Genomic DNA, 17,480 nt, shown 5'->3' with positions numbered 1-17,480 from the left:
TGTCTGTTTTGCTCTGCGAATTCATAAAGCGCTAACCCTAACCCTAAGTGGAATTTTACCGAATGGGATTTTCCAATGTATTTTGCCAGGAAATGTACATAAGGCCGGCTCAAAAGGCATGCCCCCTCCTAACCATACTGATGGGAGCCGAATCCATTGGCAATGTCTGTTTTGCTCTGCGAATTCATGGAGCGCTAACCCTAACCCTAAGTGGAATTTTCCCGAATGGGATTTTCCAATGTACTTTGCCAGGAAAAGTACATAAGGCCGGCTCAAAAGGCGTGCCCCCTCCTAACCATACTGATGGGAGCCGATTCCAACGGCAATGTCTGTTTTGCTCTGCGAAGTCATGGAGCGCTAACCCTAACCCTAAGTGGAATTTTCCCGAATGGGATTTTCCAATGTATTTTGCCAGGAAATGTACATAAGTCTGGCTAAAAAGGCATGCCCCCTCCTAACCGTACTGATGGGAGCCGAATCCAATGGCAATGTCTGTTTTGCTCTGCGAATTCATGGAGAGCTAACCCTAACCCTAAGTGGAATTTTCCCCAATGGGATTTTCCCATGTGTTTTGCAAGGAAAGGTACATAAGGCTGGCTAAAAAGGCATGCCCCCTCCTATCCATACTGATGGGAGCCGAATCCAATGGCAATGTCTGTTTTGCTCTGCGAATTCATGGAGAGCTAACCCTAACCCTAAGTGGAATTTTCCCGAATGGGATTTTCCCATGTATTTTGCCAGGATATGTACATAAGGCTGGCTAAAAAGGCATGCCATCTCCAAACCAGACCGATCGTCTTCTAATCCAATGGCGATGTCCATTTTCCTCTGCGAACTTATGGATAGCGAACTCTAACCGTATGTGGAATTTTGCCGAATGGGATTTTCCCATGTCTTTTGCCAGGAAATGTACATAAGGCCGGCTCAAAAGTCATGTCCCCTCCTAACCAGACTGATGGGCTCAGAATCCAATGGTGATGTCTGTTTTGCTATGTAAATTCATGGAGAGCTAACCCAAACCCTAAGTGGAATTTTCCCGAATGGGATTTTCCCAGGTATTTTGCCAGGAAATGTACATAAGACCAGCTAAAAAGGCATGCCCCCTCCTAACCGTACTGATTGGAGCCGAATCCATTGGCAATGTCTGTTTTGCTCTGCGAATTTTAAGGAGAGCTAACCATAACCCTAAGTGGAATTTTTTCCAATGGGATTTTCCCATGTGTTTTGCCAGGAAATGTACATAAGGCTGGCTAAAAAGGCATGCCCCCTCCTATCCATACTGATGGGAGCCGAATCCAATGGCAATGTCTGTTTTGCTCTGCGAATTCATGGAGAGCTAACCCTAACCCTAAGTGGAATTTTCCCGAATGGGATTTTCCCAGGTATTTTGCCAGGAAATGTACATAAGGCTGGCTAGAAAGTCATGCCTCCTCCTAACCATACTGATCGTCTCCTAATCCAATGGCGATGTCCATTTTCCTCTTCGAATTCATGGAGAACTAACCCTAACCATAAGTGGAATTTTCCCGAATGGGATTTTCCAATGTATTTTGCCAGGAAATGTACATAAGCCCGGCTAAAAAGGCATGCCCCCTCCTAACCGTACTGATGGGAGCCGATTCCAATGGCAATGTCTGTTTTGCTCTGCATATTCATGGAGAGCTAACCCTACTCCTAAGTGGAATTTTCCCGAATGGGATTTTCCCATGTATTTTGCCAGGAAATGTACATAAGGCCGGGTCAAAAGACATTCTCCCTCCTAACCATACTGATGGGAGCCGAATCCAATCGCAATGTGTGTTTTGCTCTGCGAATTCATGGAGAGCTAACCATAACCCTAAGTGGAATTTTCCCCAATGGAATTTTCCCATGTATTTTGCCAGGAAATGTACATAAGGCTGGCTGAAAAGGCATGCCCCCTCCTAACCGTACTGATGGGAGCCGAATGCAATGGCAATGTCTGTTTTGCTCTGTGAATTCATGGAGAGCTTACCCTAAACCTAAGTGGAATTTTACTGAAAGGGATTTTCCCATGTATTTTGCCAGGAAATGTACATAAGGCCGGCTCAAAAGGCATGCCCCCTCCTAACCATACTGATGGGAGCCGAATCCATTGGCAATGTCTGTTTTGCTCTGCGAATTCATGGAGAGCTAACCCTAACCCTAAGTGGAATTTTCCCCAATGGGATTTTCCCATGTGTTTTGCAAGGAAAGGTACATAAGGCTGGCTAAAAAGGCATGCCCCCTCCTATCCATACTGATGGGAGCCGAATCCAATGGCAATGTCTGTTTTGCTCTGCGAATTCATGGAGAGCTAACCCTAACCCTAAGTGGAATTTTCCCGAATGGGATTTTCCCATGTATTTTGCCAGGATATGTACATAAGGCTGGCTAAAAAGGCATGCCATCTCCAAACCAGACCGATCGTCTTCTAATCCAATGGCGATGTCCATTTTCCTCTGCGAACTTATGGATAGCGAACTCTAACCGTATGTGGAATTTTGCCGAATGGGATTTTCCCATGTCTTTTGCCAGGAAATGTACATAAGGCCGGCTCAAAAGTCATGTCCCCTCCTAACCAGACTGATGGGCTCAGAATCCAATGGTGATGTCTGTTTTGCTATGTAAATTCATGGAGAGCTAACCCAAACCCTAAGTGGAATTTTCCCGAATGGGATTTTCCCAGGTATTTTGCCAGGAAATGTACATAAGACCAGCTAAAAAGGCATGCCCCCTCCTAACCGTACTGATTGGAGCCGAATCCATTGGCAATGTCTGTTTTGCTCTGCGAATTTTAAGGAGAGCTAACCATAACCCTAAGTGGAATTTTTTCCAATGGGATTTTCCCATGTGTTTTGCCAGGAAATGTACATAAGGCTGGCTAAAAAGGCATGCCCCCTCCTATCCATACTGATGGGAGCCGAATCCAATGGCAATGTCTGTTTTGCTCTGCGAATTCATGGAGAGCTAACCCTAACCCTAAGTGGAATTTTCCCGAATGGGATTTTCCCAGGTATTTTGCCAGGAAATGTACATAAGGCTGGCTAGAAAGTCATGCCTCCTCCTAACCATACTGATCGTCTCCTAATCCAATGGCGATGTCCATTTTCCTCTTCGAATTCATGGAGAACTAACCCTAACCATAAGTGGAATTTTCCCGAATGGGATTTTCCAATGTATTTTGCCAGGAAATGTACATAAGCCCGGCTAAAAAGGCATGCCCCCTCCTAACCGTACTGATGGGAGCCGATTCCAATGGCAATGTCTGTTTTGCTCTGCATATTCATGGAGAGCTAACCCTACTCCTAAGTGGAATTTTCCGGAATGGGATTTTCCCATGTATTTTGCCAGGAAATGTACATAAGGCCGGGTCAAAAGACATTCTCCCTCCTAACCATACTGATGGGAGCCGAATCCAATCGCAATGTGTGTTTTGCTCTGCGAATTCATGGAGAGCTAACCATAACCCTAAGTGGAATTTTCCCCAATGGAATTTTCCCATGTATTTTGCCAGGAAATGTACATAAGGCTGGCTGAAAAGGCATGCCCCCTCCTAACCGTACTGATGGGAGCCGAATGCAATGGCAATGTCTGTTTTGCTCTGTGAATTCATGGAGAGCTTACCCTAAACCTAAGTGGAATTTTACTGAAAGGGATTTTCCCATGTATTTTGCCAGGAAATGTACATAAGGCCGGCTCAAAAGGCATGCCCCCTCCTAACCATACTGATGGGAGCCGAATCCATTGGCAATGTCTGTTTTGCTCTGCGAAGTCATGGAGCGCTAACCCTAACCCTAAGTGGAATTTTCCCGAATGGGATTTTCCAATGTATTTTGCCAGGAAATGTACATAAGCCCGGCTAAAAAGGCATGCCCCCTCCTAACCATACTTATGGGAGCCGAATCCATTGGCAATGTCTGTTTTGCTCTGCGAAGTCATGGAGCGCTAACCCTAACCCTAAGTGGAATTTTCCCGAATGGGATTTTCCATTGTGTTTTGCCAGGAAATGTACCTGGCTAAAAAGTCATGCCTCCTCCTAACCATACCGATCGTCTCCTAATCCAATGGCGATGTCCATTTTCCTCTTCGAATTCATGGAGAGCTAACCCTAACCCTAAGTGGAATTTTCCCAAATGGGATTTTCCCATGTATTTTGCTAGGAAATGTGCATAAGCCGGGCTAAAAAGGCATGTCCTCTCCTATCCATACTGATGGGAGCCGAATCCAATGGCAATGTCTGTTTTGCTCTGCATATTCATGGAGAGCTAACCCTACTCCTAAGTGGAATTTTTCCGAATGGGATTTTCCCATGTATTTTGCCAGGAAATGTACATAAGGCCGGGTCAAAAGACATTCTCCCTCCTAACCATACTGATGGGAGCCGAATCCAACGGCAATGTGTGTTTTGCTCTGCGAATTCATGGAGAGCTAACCATAACCCTAAGTGGAATTTTCCCCAATGGAATTTTCCCATGTATTTTGCCAGGAAATGTACATAAGGCTGGCTGAAAAGGCGTGCCCCCTCCTAACCGTACTGATGGGAGCCGAATCCATTGGCAATGTCTGTTTTGCTCTGCGAATTCATGGAGCGCTAACCCTAACCCTAAGTGGAATTTTCCCGAATGGGATTTTCCAATGTACTTTGCCAGGAAAAGTACATAAGGCCGGCTCAAAAGGCGTGCCCCCTCCTAACCATACTGATGGGAGCCGATTCCAACGGCAATGTCTGTTTTGCTCTGCGAAGTCATGGAGCGCTAACCCTAACCCTAAGTGGAATTTTCCCGAATGGGATTTTCCAATGTATTTTGCCAGGAAATGTACATAAGCCCGGCTAAAAAGGCATGCCCCCTCCTAACCATACTGATGGGAGCCGAATCCATTGGCAATGTCTGTTTTGCTCTGCGAATTCATGGAGCGCTAACCCTAACCCTAAGTGGAATTTTCCCGAATGGGATTTTCCAATGTATTTTGCCAGGAAATGTACGTAAGGCCGGCTCAAAAGGCATGCCCCCTCCTAACGATACTGATGGGAGCCGATTCCAATGGCAATGTCTGTTTTGCTCTGCGAATTCATAAAGCGCTAACCCTAACCCTAAGTGGAATTTTACCGAATGGGATTTTCCAATGTATTTTGCCAGGAAATGTACATAAGGCCGGCTCAAAAGGCATGCCCCCTCCTAACCATACTGATGGGAGCCGAATCCATTGGCAATGTCTGTTTTGCTCTGCGAATTCATGGAGCGCTAACCCTAACCCTAAGTGGAATTTTCCCGAATGGGATTTTCCAATGTACTTTGCCAGGAAAAGTACATAAGGCCGGCTCAAAAGGTGTGCCCCCTCCTAACCATACTGATGGGAGCCGATTCCAACGGCAATGTCTGTTTTGCTCTGCGAAGTCATGGAGCGCTAACCCTAACCCTAAGTGGAATTTTCCCGAATGGGATTTTCCCATGTGTTTTGCCAGGAAATGTACGTGAGGCTGGCTAAAAAGTCATGCCTCCTCCTAACCATACTGATCGTCTCCTAATCCAATGGCGATGTCCATTTTCCTCTTCAAATTCATGGAGAGCTAACCCTAACCATAAGTGGAATTTTCCCGAATGGGATTTTCCAATGTATTTTGCCAGGAAATGTACATAAGCCCGGATAAAAAGGCATGCCCCCTCCTAACCATACTGATGGGAGCCGAATCCATTGGCAATGTCTGTTTTGCTCTGCGAATTCATGGAGCGCTAACCCTAACCCTAAGTGGAATTTTCCCGAATGGGATTTTCCAATATATTTTGCCAGGAAATGTACATAAGGCCGGCTCAAAAGGCATGCCCCCTCCTAACGATACTGATGGGAGCCGATTCCAATGGCAATGTCTGTTTTGCTCTGCGAATTCATAAAGCGCTAACCCTAACCCTAAGTGGAACTTTACCGAATGGGATTTTCCAATGTATTTTGCCAGGAAATGTACATAAGGCCGGCTCAAAAGGCATGCCCCCTCCTAACCATACTGATGGGAGCCGAATCCATTGGCAATGTCTGTTTTGCTCTGCGAATTCATGGAGCGCTAACCCTAACCCTAAGTGGAATTTTCCCGAATGGGATTTTCCAATGTACTTTGCCAGGAAAAGTACATAAGGCCGGCTCAAAAGGTGTGCCCCCTCCTAACCATACTGATGGGAGCCGATTCCAACGGCAATGTCTGTTTTGCTCTGCGAAGTCATGGAGCGCTAACCCTAACCCTAAGTGGAATTTTCCCGAATGGGATTTTCCCATGTGTTTTGCCAGGAAATGTACGTGAGGCTGGCTAAAAAGTCATGCCTCCTCCTAACCATACTGATCGTCTCCTAATCCAATGGCGATGTCCATTTTCCTCTTCAAATTCATGGAGAGCTAACCCTAACCATAAGTGGAATTTTCCCGAATGGGATTTTCCAATGTATTTTGCCAGGAAATGTACATAAGCCCGGATAAAAAGGCATGCCCCCTCCTAACCATACTGATGGGAGCCGAATCCATTGGCAATGTCTGTTTTGCTCTGCGAATTCATGGAGCGCTAACCCTAACCCTAAGTGGAATTTTCCCGAATGGGATTTTCCAATATATTTTGCCAGGAAATGTACATAAGGCCGGCTCAAAAGGCATGCCCCCTCCTAACGATACTGATGGGAGCCGATTCCAATGGCAATGTCTGTTTTGCTCTGCGAATTCATAAAGCGCTAACCCTAACCCTAAGTGGAATTTTACCGAATGGGATTTTCCAATGTATTTTGCCAGGAAATGTACATAAGGCCGGCTCAAAAGGCATGCCCCCTCCTAACCATACTGATGGGAGCCGAATCCATTGGCAATGTCTGTTTTGCTCTGCGAATTCATGGAGCGCTAACCCTAACCCTAAGTGGAATTTTCCCGAATGGGATTTTCCAATGTACTTTGCCAGGAAAAGTACATAAGGCCGGCTCAAAAGGCGTGCCCCCTCCTAACCATACTGATGGGAGCCGATTCCAACGGCAATGTCTGTTTTGCTCTGCGAAGTCATGGAGCGCTAACCCTAACCCTAAGTGGAATTTTCCCGAATGGGATTTTCCCATGTGTTTTGCCAGGAAATGTACATGAGGCTGGCTAAAAAGTCATGCCTCCTCCTAACCATACCGATCGTCTCCTAATCCAATAGCGATGTCCATTTTCCTCTTCGAATTCATGGAGAGCTAACCCTAACCATAAGTGGAATTTTCCCGAATGGGATTTTCCAATGTATTTTGCCAGGAAATGTACATAAGTCTGGCTAAAAAGGCATGCCCCCTCCTAACCGTACTGATGGGAGCCGAATCCAATGGCAATGTCTGTTTTGCTCTGCGAATTCATGGAGAGCTAACCCTAACCCTAAGTGGAATTTTCCCCAATGGGATTTTCCCATGTGTTTTGCAAGGAAAGGTACATAAGGCTGGCTAAAAAGGCATGCCCCCTCCTATCCATACTGATGGGAGCCGAATCCAATGGCAATGTCTGTTTTGCTCTGCGAATTCATGGAGAGCTAACCCTAACCCTAAGTGGAATTTTCCCGAATGGGATTTTCCCATGTATTTTGCCAGGAAATGTACATAAGGCTGGCTAGAAAGTCATGCCTCCTCCTAACCATACCGATCGTCTCCTAATCCAATGGCGATGTCCATTTTCCTCTTCGAATTCATGGAGAGCTAACCCTAACCCTAAGTGGAATTTTCCCGAATGGGATTTTCCCATGTATTTTGCTAGGAAATGTGCATAAGCCGGGCTAAAAAGGCATGCCCCCTCCTATCCATACTGATGGGAGCCGAATCCAATGGCAATGTCTGTTTTGCTCTGCATATTAATGGAGAGCTAACCCTACTCCTAAGTGGAATTTTCCCGAATGGGATTTTCCCATGTATTTTGCCAGGAAATGTACATAAGGCCGGGTCAAAAGACATTCTCCCTCCTAACCATACTGATGGGAGCCGAATCCAATGGCAATGTGTGTTTTGCTCTGCGAATTCATGGAGAGCTAACCATAACCCTAAGTGGAATTTTCCCCAATGGAATTTTCCCATGTATTTTGCCAGGAAATGTACATAAGGCTGGCTGAAAAGGCATGCCCCCTCCTAACCGTACCGATCGTCTCCTAATCCAATGGCAATGTCTGTTTTGCTCTGTGAATTCATGGAGAGCTTACCCTAACCCTAAGTGGAATTTTACTGAAAGGGATTTTCCCATGTATTTTGCCAGGAAATGTACATAAGGCCGGCTCAAAAGGCATGCCCCCTCCTAACCATACTGATGGGAGCCGAATCCATTGGCAATGTCTGTTTTGCTCAGCGAATTCATGGAGCGCTAACCCTAACCCTAAGTGGAATTTTCCCGAATGGGATTTTCCAATGTACTTTGCCAGGAAAAGTACATAAGTCCGGCTCAAAAGGCGTGCCCCCTCCTAACCATACTGATGGGAGCTGATTCCAACGGCAATGTCTGTTTTGCTCTGCGAAGTCATGGAGCGCTAACCCTAACCCTAAGTGGAATTTTCCCGAATGGGATTTTTCCATGTGTTTTGCCAGGAAATGTACATGAGGCTGGCTAAAAAGTCATGCCTCCTCCTAACCATACCGATCGTCTCCTAATCCAATGGCGATGTCCATTTTCCTCTTCGAATTCATGGAGAGCTAACCCTAACCATAAGTGGAATTTTCCCGAATGGGATTTTCCAATGTATTTTGCCAGGAAATGTACATAAGCCCGGCTAAAAAGGCATGCCCCCTCCTAACCATACTGATGGGAGCCGAATCCATTGGCAATGTCTGTTTTGCTCTGCGAATTCATGGAGCGCTAACCCTAACCCTAAGTGGAATTTTCCCGAATGGGATTTTCCAATGTATTTTGCCAGGAAATGTACATAAGGCCGGCTCAAAAGGCATGCCCCCTCCTAACGGTACTGATGGGAGCCGATTCCAATGGCAATGTCTGTTTTGCTCTGCGAATTCATAAAGCGCTAACCCTAACCCTAAGTGGAATTTTACTGAATGGGATTTTCCAATGTATTTTGCCAGGAAATGTACATAAGGCCGGCTCAAAAGGCATGCCCCCTCCTAACCATACTGATGGGAGCCGAATCCATTGGCAATGTCTGTTTTGCTCTGCGAATTCATGGAGCGCTAACCCTAACCCTAAGTGGAATTTTCCCGAATGGGATTTTCCCATGTGTTTTGCCAGGAAATGTACATGAGGCTGGCTAAAAAGTCATGCCTCCTCCTAACCATACCGATCGTCTCCTAATCCAATGGCGATGTCCATTTTCCTCTTCGAATTCATGGAGAGCTAACCCTAACCATAAGTGGAATTTTCCCGAATGGGATTTTCCAATGTATTTTGCCAGGAAATGTACATAAGCCCGGCTAAAAAGGCATGCCCCCTCCTAACCATACTGATGGGAGCCGAATCCTTTGGCAATGTCTGTTTTGCTCTGCGAATTCATGGAGCGCTAACCCTAACCCTAAGTGGAATTTTCCCAAATGGGATTTTCCAATGTATTTTGCCAGGAAATGTACATAAGGCCGGCTCAAAAGGCATGCCCCCTCCTAACGATACTGATGGGAGCCGATTCCAATGGCAATGTCTGTTTTGCTCTGCGAATTCATAAAGCGCTAACCCTAACCCTAAGTGGAATTTTCCCGAATGGGATTTTCCAATGTACTTTGCCAGGAAAAGTACATAAGTCCGGCTCAAAAGGCGTGCCCCCTCCTAACCATACTGATGGGAGCTGATTCCAACGGCAATGTCTGTTTTGCTCTGCGAAGTCATGGAGCGCTAACCCTAACCCTAAGTGGAATTTTCCCGAATGGGATTTTTCCATGTGTTTTGCCAGGAAATGTACATAAGGCCGGCTCAAAAGGCATGCCCCCTCCTAACCATACTGATGGGAGCCGAATCCATTGGCAATGTCTGTTTTGCTCTGCGAATTCATGGAGCGCTAACCCTAACCCTAAGTGGAATTTTCCCGAATGGGATTTTCCCATGTGTTTTGCCAGGAAATGTACATGAGGCTGGCTAAAAAGTCATGCCTCTTCCTAACCATACCGATCGTCTCCTAATCCAATGGCGATGTCCATTTTCCTCTTCGAATTCATGGAGAGCTAACCCTAACTATAAGTGGAATTTTCCCGAATGGGATTTTCCAATGTATTTTGCCAGGAAATGTACATAAGCCCGGCTAAAAAGGCATGCCCCCTCCTAACCATACTGATGGGAGCCGAATCCATTGGCAATGTCTGTTTTGCTCTGCGAATTCATGGAGCGCTAACCCTAACCCTAAGTGGAATTTTCCCAAATGGGATTTTCCAATGTATTTTGCCAGGAAATGTACATAAGGCCGGCTCAAAAGGCATGCCCCCTCCTAACGATACTGATGGGAGCCGATTCCAATGGCAATGTCTGTTTTGCTCTGCGAATTCATAAAGCGCTAACCCTAACCCTAAGTGGAATTTTCCCGAATGGGATTTTCCCATGTGTTTTGCCAGGAAATGTACATGAGGCTGGCTAAAAAGTCATGCCTCCTCCTAACCATACCGATCGTCTCCTAATCCAATGGCGATGTCCATTTTCCTCTTCGAATTCATGGAGAGCTAACCCTAACCATAAGTGGAATTTTCCCGAATGGGATTTTCCAATGTATTTTGCCAGGAAATGTACATAAGGCCGGCTCAAAAGGCATGCCCCCTCCTAACGATACTGATAGGAGCCGATTCCAATGGCAATGTCTGTTTTGCTCTGGGAATTCATGGAGCGTTAACCCTAACCCTAAGTGGAATTTTACCGAATGGGATTTTCCAATGTATTTTGCCAGGAAATGTACATAAGTCTGGCTAAAAAGGCATGCCCCCTCCTAACCGTACTGATGGGAGCCGAATCCAATGGCAATGTCTGTTTTGCTCTGCGAATTCATGGAGAGCTAACCCTAACCCTAAGTGGAATTTTCCCCAATGGGATTTTCCCATGTGTTTTGCCAGGAAAGGTACATAAGGCTGGCTAAAAAGGCATGCCCCCTCCTATCCATACTGATGGGAGCCGAATCCAATGGCAATGTCTGTTTTGCTCTGCGAATTCATGGAGAGCTAACCCTAACCCTAAGTGGAATTTTCCCGAATGGGATTTTCCCATGTATTTTGCCAGGAAATGTACATAAGGCTGGCTAGAAAGTCATGCCTCCTCCTAACCATACTGATCGTCTCCTAATCCAATGGCGATGTCCATTTTCCTCTTCGAATTCATGGAGAACTAACCCTAACCATAAGTGGAATTTTCCCGAATGGGATTTTCCAATGTATTTTGCCAGGAAATGTACATAAGCCCGGCTAAAAAGGCATGCCCCCTCCTAACCGTACTGATGGGAGCCGATTCCAATGGCAATGTCTGTTTTGCTCTGCGAAGTCATGGAGCGCTAACCCTAACCCTAAGTGGAATTTTCCCCAATGGGATTTTCCCATGTGTTTTGCCAGGAAATGTACCTGAGGCTGGCTAAAAAGTCATGCCTCCTCCTAACCATACCGATCGTCTCCTAATCCAATGGCGATGTCCATTTTCCTTTTCGAATTCATGGAGCGCTAACCCTAACCATAAGTGGAATTTTCCCGAATGGGATTTTCCAATGTATTTTGCCAGGAAATGTACATAAGCCCGGCTAAAAAGGCATGCCCCCTCCTAACCATACTGATGGGAGCCGAATCCATTGGCAATGTCTGTTTTGCTCTGCGAATTCATGGAGCGCTAACCCTAACCCTAAGTGGAATTTTCCCAAATGGGATTTTCCAATGTATTTTGCCAGGAAATGTACATAAGGCCGGCTCAAAAGGCATGCCCCCTCCTAACGATACTGATGGGAGCCGATTCCAATGGCAATGTCTGTTTTGCTCTGCGAATTCATAAAGCGCTAACCCTAACCCTAAGTGGAATTTTCCCGAATGGGATTTTCCCATGTGTTTTGCCAGGAAATGTACATGAGGCTGGCTAAAAAGTCATGCCTCCTCCTAACCATACCGATCGTCTCCTAATCCAATGGCGATGTCCATTTTCCTCTTCGAATTCATGGAGAGCTAACCCTAACCATAAGTGGAATTTTCCCGAATGGGATTTTCCAATGTATTTTGCCAGGAAATGTACATAAGGCCGGCTCAAAATGCATGCCCCCTCCTAACGATACTGATGGGAGCCGATTCCAATGGCAATGTCTGTTTTGCTCTGCGAATTCATGGAGCGCTAACCCTAACCCTAAGTGGAATTTTACCGAATGGGATTTTCCAATGTATTTTGCCAGGAAATGTACATAAGTCTGGCTAAAAAGGCATGCCCCCTCCTAACCGTACTGATGGGAGCCGAATCCAATGGCAATGTCTGTTTTGCTCTGCGAATTCATGGAGAGCTAACCCTAACCCTAAGTGGAATTTTCCCCAATGGGATTTTCCCATGTGTTTTGCCAGGAAAGGTACATAAGGCTGGCTAAAAAGGCATGCCCCCTCCTATCCATACTGATGGGAGCCGAATCCAATGGCAATGTCTGTTTTGCTCTGCGAATTCATGGAGAGCTAACCCTAACCCTAAGTGGAATTTTCCCGAATGGGATTTTCCCATGTATTTTGCCAGGAAATGTACATAAGGCTGGCTAGAAAGTCATGCCTCCTCCTAACCATACTGATCGTCTCCTAATCCAATGGCGATGTCCATTTTCCTCTTCGAATTCATGGAGAACTAACCCTAACCATAAGTGGAATTTTCCCGAATGGGATTTTCCAATGTATTTTGCCAGGAAATGTACATAAGCCCGGCTAAAAAGGCATGCCCCCTCCTAACCGTACTGATGGGAGCCGATTCCAATGGCAATGTCTGTTTTGCTCTGCGAAGTCATGGAGCGCTAACCCTAACCCTAAGTGGAATTTTCCCCAATGGGATTTTCCCATGTGTTTTGCCAGGAAATGTACCTGAGGCTGGCTAAAAAGTCATGCCTCCTCCTAACCATACCGATCGTCTCCTAATCCAATGGCGATGTCCATTTTCCTCTTCGAATTCATGGAGAGCTAACCCTAACCCTAAGTGGAATTTTCCCGAATGGGATTTTCCCATGTATTTTGCTAGGAAATGTGCATAAGCCGGGCTAAAAAGGCATGCCCCCTCCTATCCATACTGATGGGAGCCGAATCCAATGGCAATGTCTGTTTTGCTCTGCATATTCATGGAGAGCTAACCCTACTCCTAAGTGGAATTTTCCCGAATGGGATTTTCCCATGTATTTTGCCAGGAAATGTACATAAGGCCGGGTCAAAAGACATTCTCCCTCCTAACCATACTGATGGGAGCCGAATCCAATGGCAATGTGTGTTTTGCTCTGCGAATTCATGGAGAGCTAACCATAACCCTAAGTGGAATTTTCCCCAATGGAATTTTCCCATGTATTTTGCCAGGAAATGTACATAAGGCTGGCTGAAAAGGCATGCCCCCTCCTAACCGTACTGATGGGAGCTGATTCCAATGGCAATGTCTGTTTTGCTCTGTGAATTCATGGAGAGCTAACCCTAACCATAAGTGGAATTTTCCCGAATGGGATTTTCCAATGTATTTTGCCAGGAAATGTACATAAGGCCGGCTCAAAAGGCATACCCCCTCCTAACGATACTGATGGGAGCCGAATCCATTGGCAATGTCTGTTTTGCTCTGCGAATTCATGGAGCGCTAACCCTGACCCTAAGTGGAATTTTACCGAATGGGATTTTCCAATGTATTTTGCCAGGAAATGTACATAAGGCCGGCTCAAAAGGCATACCCCCTCCTAACGATACTGATGGGAGCCGAATCCATTGGCAATGTCTGTTTTGCTCTGCGAATTCATGGAGCGCTAACCCTAACCCTAAGTGGAATTTTCCCGAATGGGATTTTCCCATGTGTTTTGCCAGGAAATGTACATGAGGCTGGCTAAAAAGTCATGCCTCCTCCTAACCATACCGATCGTCTCCTAATCCAATGGCGATGTCCATTTTCCTCTTCGAATTCATGGAGAGCTAACCCTAACCATAAGTGGAATTTTCCCGAATGGGATTTTCCAATGTATTTTGCCAGGAAATGTACATAAGCCCGGCTAAAAAGGCATGCCCCCTCCTAACCATACTGATGGGAGCCGAATCCATTGGCAATGTCTGTTTTGCTCTGCGAATTCATGGAGCGCTAACCCTAACCCTAAGTGGAATTTTCCCGAATGGGATTTTCCAATGTACTTTGCCAGGAAAAGTACATAAGGCCGGCTCAAAAGGCGTGCCCCCTCCTAACCATACTGATGGGAGCCGATTCCAACGGCAATGTCTGTTTTGCTCTGCGAAGTCATGGAGCGCTAACCCTAACCCTAAGTGGAATTTTCCCGAATGGGATTTTCCCATGTGTTTTGCCAGGAAATGTACATGAGGCTGGCTAAAAAGTCATGCCTCCTCCTAACCATACCGATCGTCTCCTAATCCAATGGCGATGTCCATTTTCCTCTTCGAATTCATGGAGAGCTAACCCTAACCATAAGTGGAATTTTCCCGAATGGGATTTTCCAATGTATTTTGCCAGGAAATGTACATAAGCCCGGCTAAAAAGGCATGCCCCCTCCTAACCATACTGATGGGAGCCTAATCCATTGGCAATGTCTGTTTTGCTCTGCGAAAACATGGAGCGCTAACCCTAACCCTAAGTGGAATTTTCCCGAATGGGATTTTCCAATGTATTTTGCCAGGAAATGTACATAAGGCCGGCTCAAAAGGCATGCCCCCTCCTAACGGTACTGATGGGAGCCGATTCCAATGGCAATGTCTGTTTTGCTCTGCGAATTCATAAAGCGCTAACCCTAACCCTAAGTGGAATTTTACCGAATGGGATTTTCCAATGTATTTTGCCAGGAAATGTACATAAGCCCGGCTAAAAAGGCATGCCCCCTCCTAACCATACTGATGGGAGCCGAATCCATTGGCAATGTCTGTTTTGCTCTGCGAATTCATGGAGCGCTAACCCTAACCCTAAGTGGAATTTTCCCAAATGGGATTTTCCAATGTATTTTGCCAGGAAATGTACATGAGGCCGGCTCAAAAGGCATGCCCCCTCCTAACGATACTGATGGGAGCCGATTCCAATGGCAATGTCTGTTTTGCTCTGCGAATTCATAAAGCGCTAACCCTAACCCTAAGTGGAATTTTACCGAATGGGATTTTCCAATGTATTTTGCCAGGAAATGTACATAAGGCCGGCTCAAAAGGCATGCCCCCTCCTAACCATACTGATGGGAGCCGAATCCATTGGCAATGTCTGTTTTGCTCTGCGAATTCATGGAGCGCTAACCCTAACCCTAAGTGGAATTTTCCCGAATGGGATTTTCCAATGTACTTTGCCAGGAAAAGTACATAAGGCCGGCTCAAAAGGCGTGCCCCCTCCTAACCATACTGATGGGAGCCGATTCCAACGGCAATGTCTGTTTTGCTCTGCGAAGTCATGGAGCGCTAACCCTAACCCTAAGTGGAATTTTCCCGAATGGGATTTTCCCATGTGTTTTGCCAGGAAATGTACATGAGGCTGGCTAAAAAGTCATGCCTCCTCCTAACCATACCGATCGTCTCCTAATCCAATGGCGATGTCCATTTTCCTCTTCGAATTCATGGAGAGCTAACCCTAACCATAAGTGGAATTTTCCCGAATGGGATTTTCCAATGTATTTTGCCAGGAAATGTACATAAGCCCGGCTAAAAAGCCATGCCCCCTCCTAACCATACTGATGGGAGCCGAATCCATTGGCAATGTCTGTTTTGCTCTGCGAATTCATGGAGCGCTAACCCTAACCCTAAGTGGAATTTTCCCGAATGGGATTTTCCAATGTATTTTGCCAGGAAATGTACATAAGGCCGGCTCAAAAGGCATGCCCCCTCCTAACGGTACTGATGGGAGCCGATTCCAATGGCAATGTCTGTTTTGCTCTGCGAATTCATAAAGCGCTAACCCTAACCCTAAGTGGAATTTTACCGAATGGGATTTTCCAATGTATTTTGCCAGGAAATGTACATAAGGCCGGCTCAAAAGGCATGCCCCCTCCTAACCATACTGATGGGAGCCGAATCCATTGGCAATGTCTGTTTTGCTCTGCAAATTCATGGAGCGCTAACCCTAACCCTAAGTGGAATTTTCCCGAATGGGATTTTCCCATGTGTTTTGCCCGGAAATGTACATGAGGCTGGCTAAAAAGTCATGCCTCTCCTAACCATACCGATCGTCTCCTAATCCAATGGCGATGTCCATTTTCCTCTTCGAATTCATGGAGAGCTAACCCTAACCATAAGTGGAATTTTCCCGAATGGGATTTTCCAATGTATTTTGCCAGGAAATGTACATAAGCCCGGCTAAAAAGGCATGCCCCCTCCTAACCATACTGATGGGAGCCGAATCCATTGGCAATGTCTGTTTTGCTCTGCGAATTCATGGAGCGCTAACCCTAACCCTAAGTGGAATTTTCCCAAATGGGATTTTCCAATGTATTTTGCCAGGAAATGTACATAAGGCCGGCTCAAAAGGCATGCCCCCTCCTAACGATACTGATGGGAGCCGATTCCAATGGCAATGTCTGTTTTGCTCTGCGAATTCATAAAGCGCTAACCCTAACCCTAAGTGGAATTTTACCGAATGGGATTTTCCAATGTATTTTGCCAGGAAATGTACATAAGGCCGGCTCAAAAGGCATGCCCCCTCCTAACCATACTGATGGGAGCCGAATCCATTGGCAATGTCTGTTTTGCTCTGCGAATTCATGGAGCGCTAACCCTAACCCTAAGTGGAATTTTCCCGAATGGGATTTTCCAATGTACTTTGCCAGGAAAAGTACATAAGGCCGGCTCAAAAGGCGTGCCCCCTCCAAACCATACTGATGGGAGCCGATTCCAACGGCAATGTCTGTTTTGCTCTGCGAAGTCATGGAGCGCTAACCCTAACCCTAAGTGGAATTTTCCCGAATGGGATTTTCCCATGTGTTTTGCCAGGAAATGTACATGAGGCTGGCTAAAAAGTCATGCCTCCTCCTAACCATACCGATCGTCTCCTAATCCAATGGCGATGTCCATTTTCCTCTTCGAATTCATGGAGAGCTAACCCTAACCATAAGTGGAATTTTCCCGAATGGGATTTTCCAATGTATTTTGCCAGGAAATGTACATAAGGCCGGCTCAAAAGGCATGCCCCCTCCTAACGATACTGATGGGAGCCGATTCCAATGGCAATGTCTGTTTTGCTCTGCGAATTCATGGAGCGCTAACCCTAACCCTAAGTGGAATTTTACCGAATGGGATTTTCCAATGTATTTTGCCAGGAAATGTACATAAGTCTGGCTAAAAAGGCATGCCCCCTCCTAACCGTACTGATGGGAGCCGAATCCAATGGCAATGTCTGTTTTGCTCTGCGAATTCATGGAGAGCTAACCCTAACCC

Source organism: Natrix helvetica, assembly GCF_964273705.1.
Source record: "Natrix helvetica genome assembly, chromosome: 1".
In the NCBI taxonomy this organism is placed as follows: domain Eukaryota; kingdom Metazoa; phylum Chordata; class Lepidosauria; order Squamata; family Natricidae; genus Natrix; species Natrix helvetica.
This window is presented reverse-complemented; position numbering follows the sequence as displayed.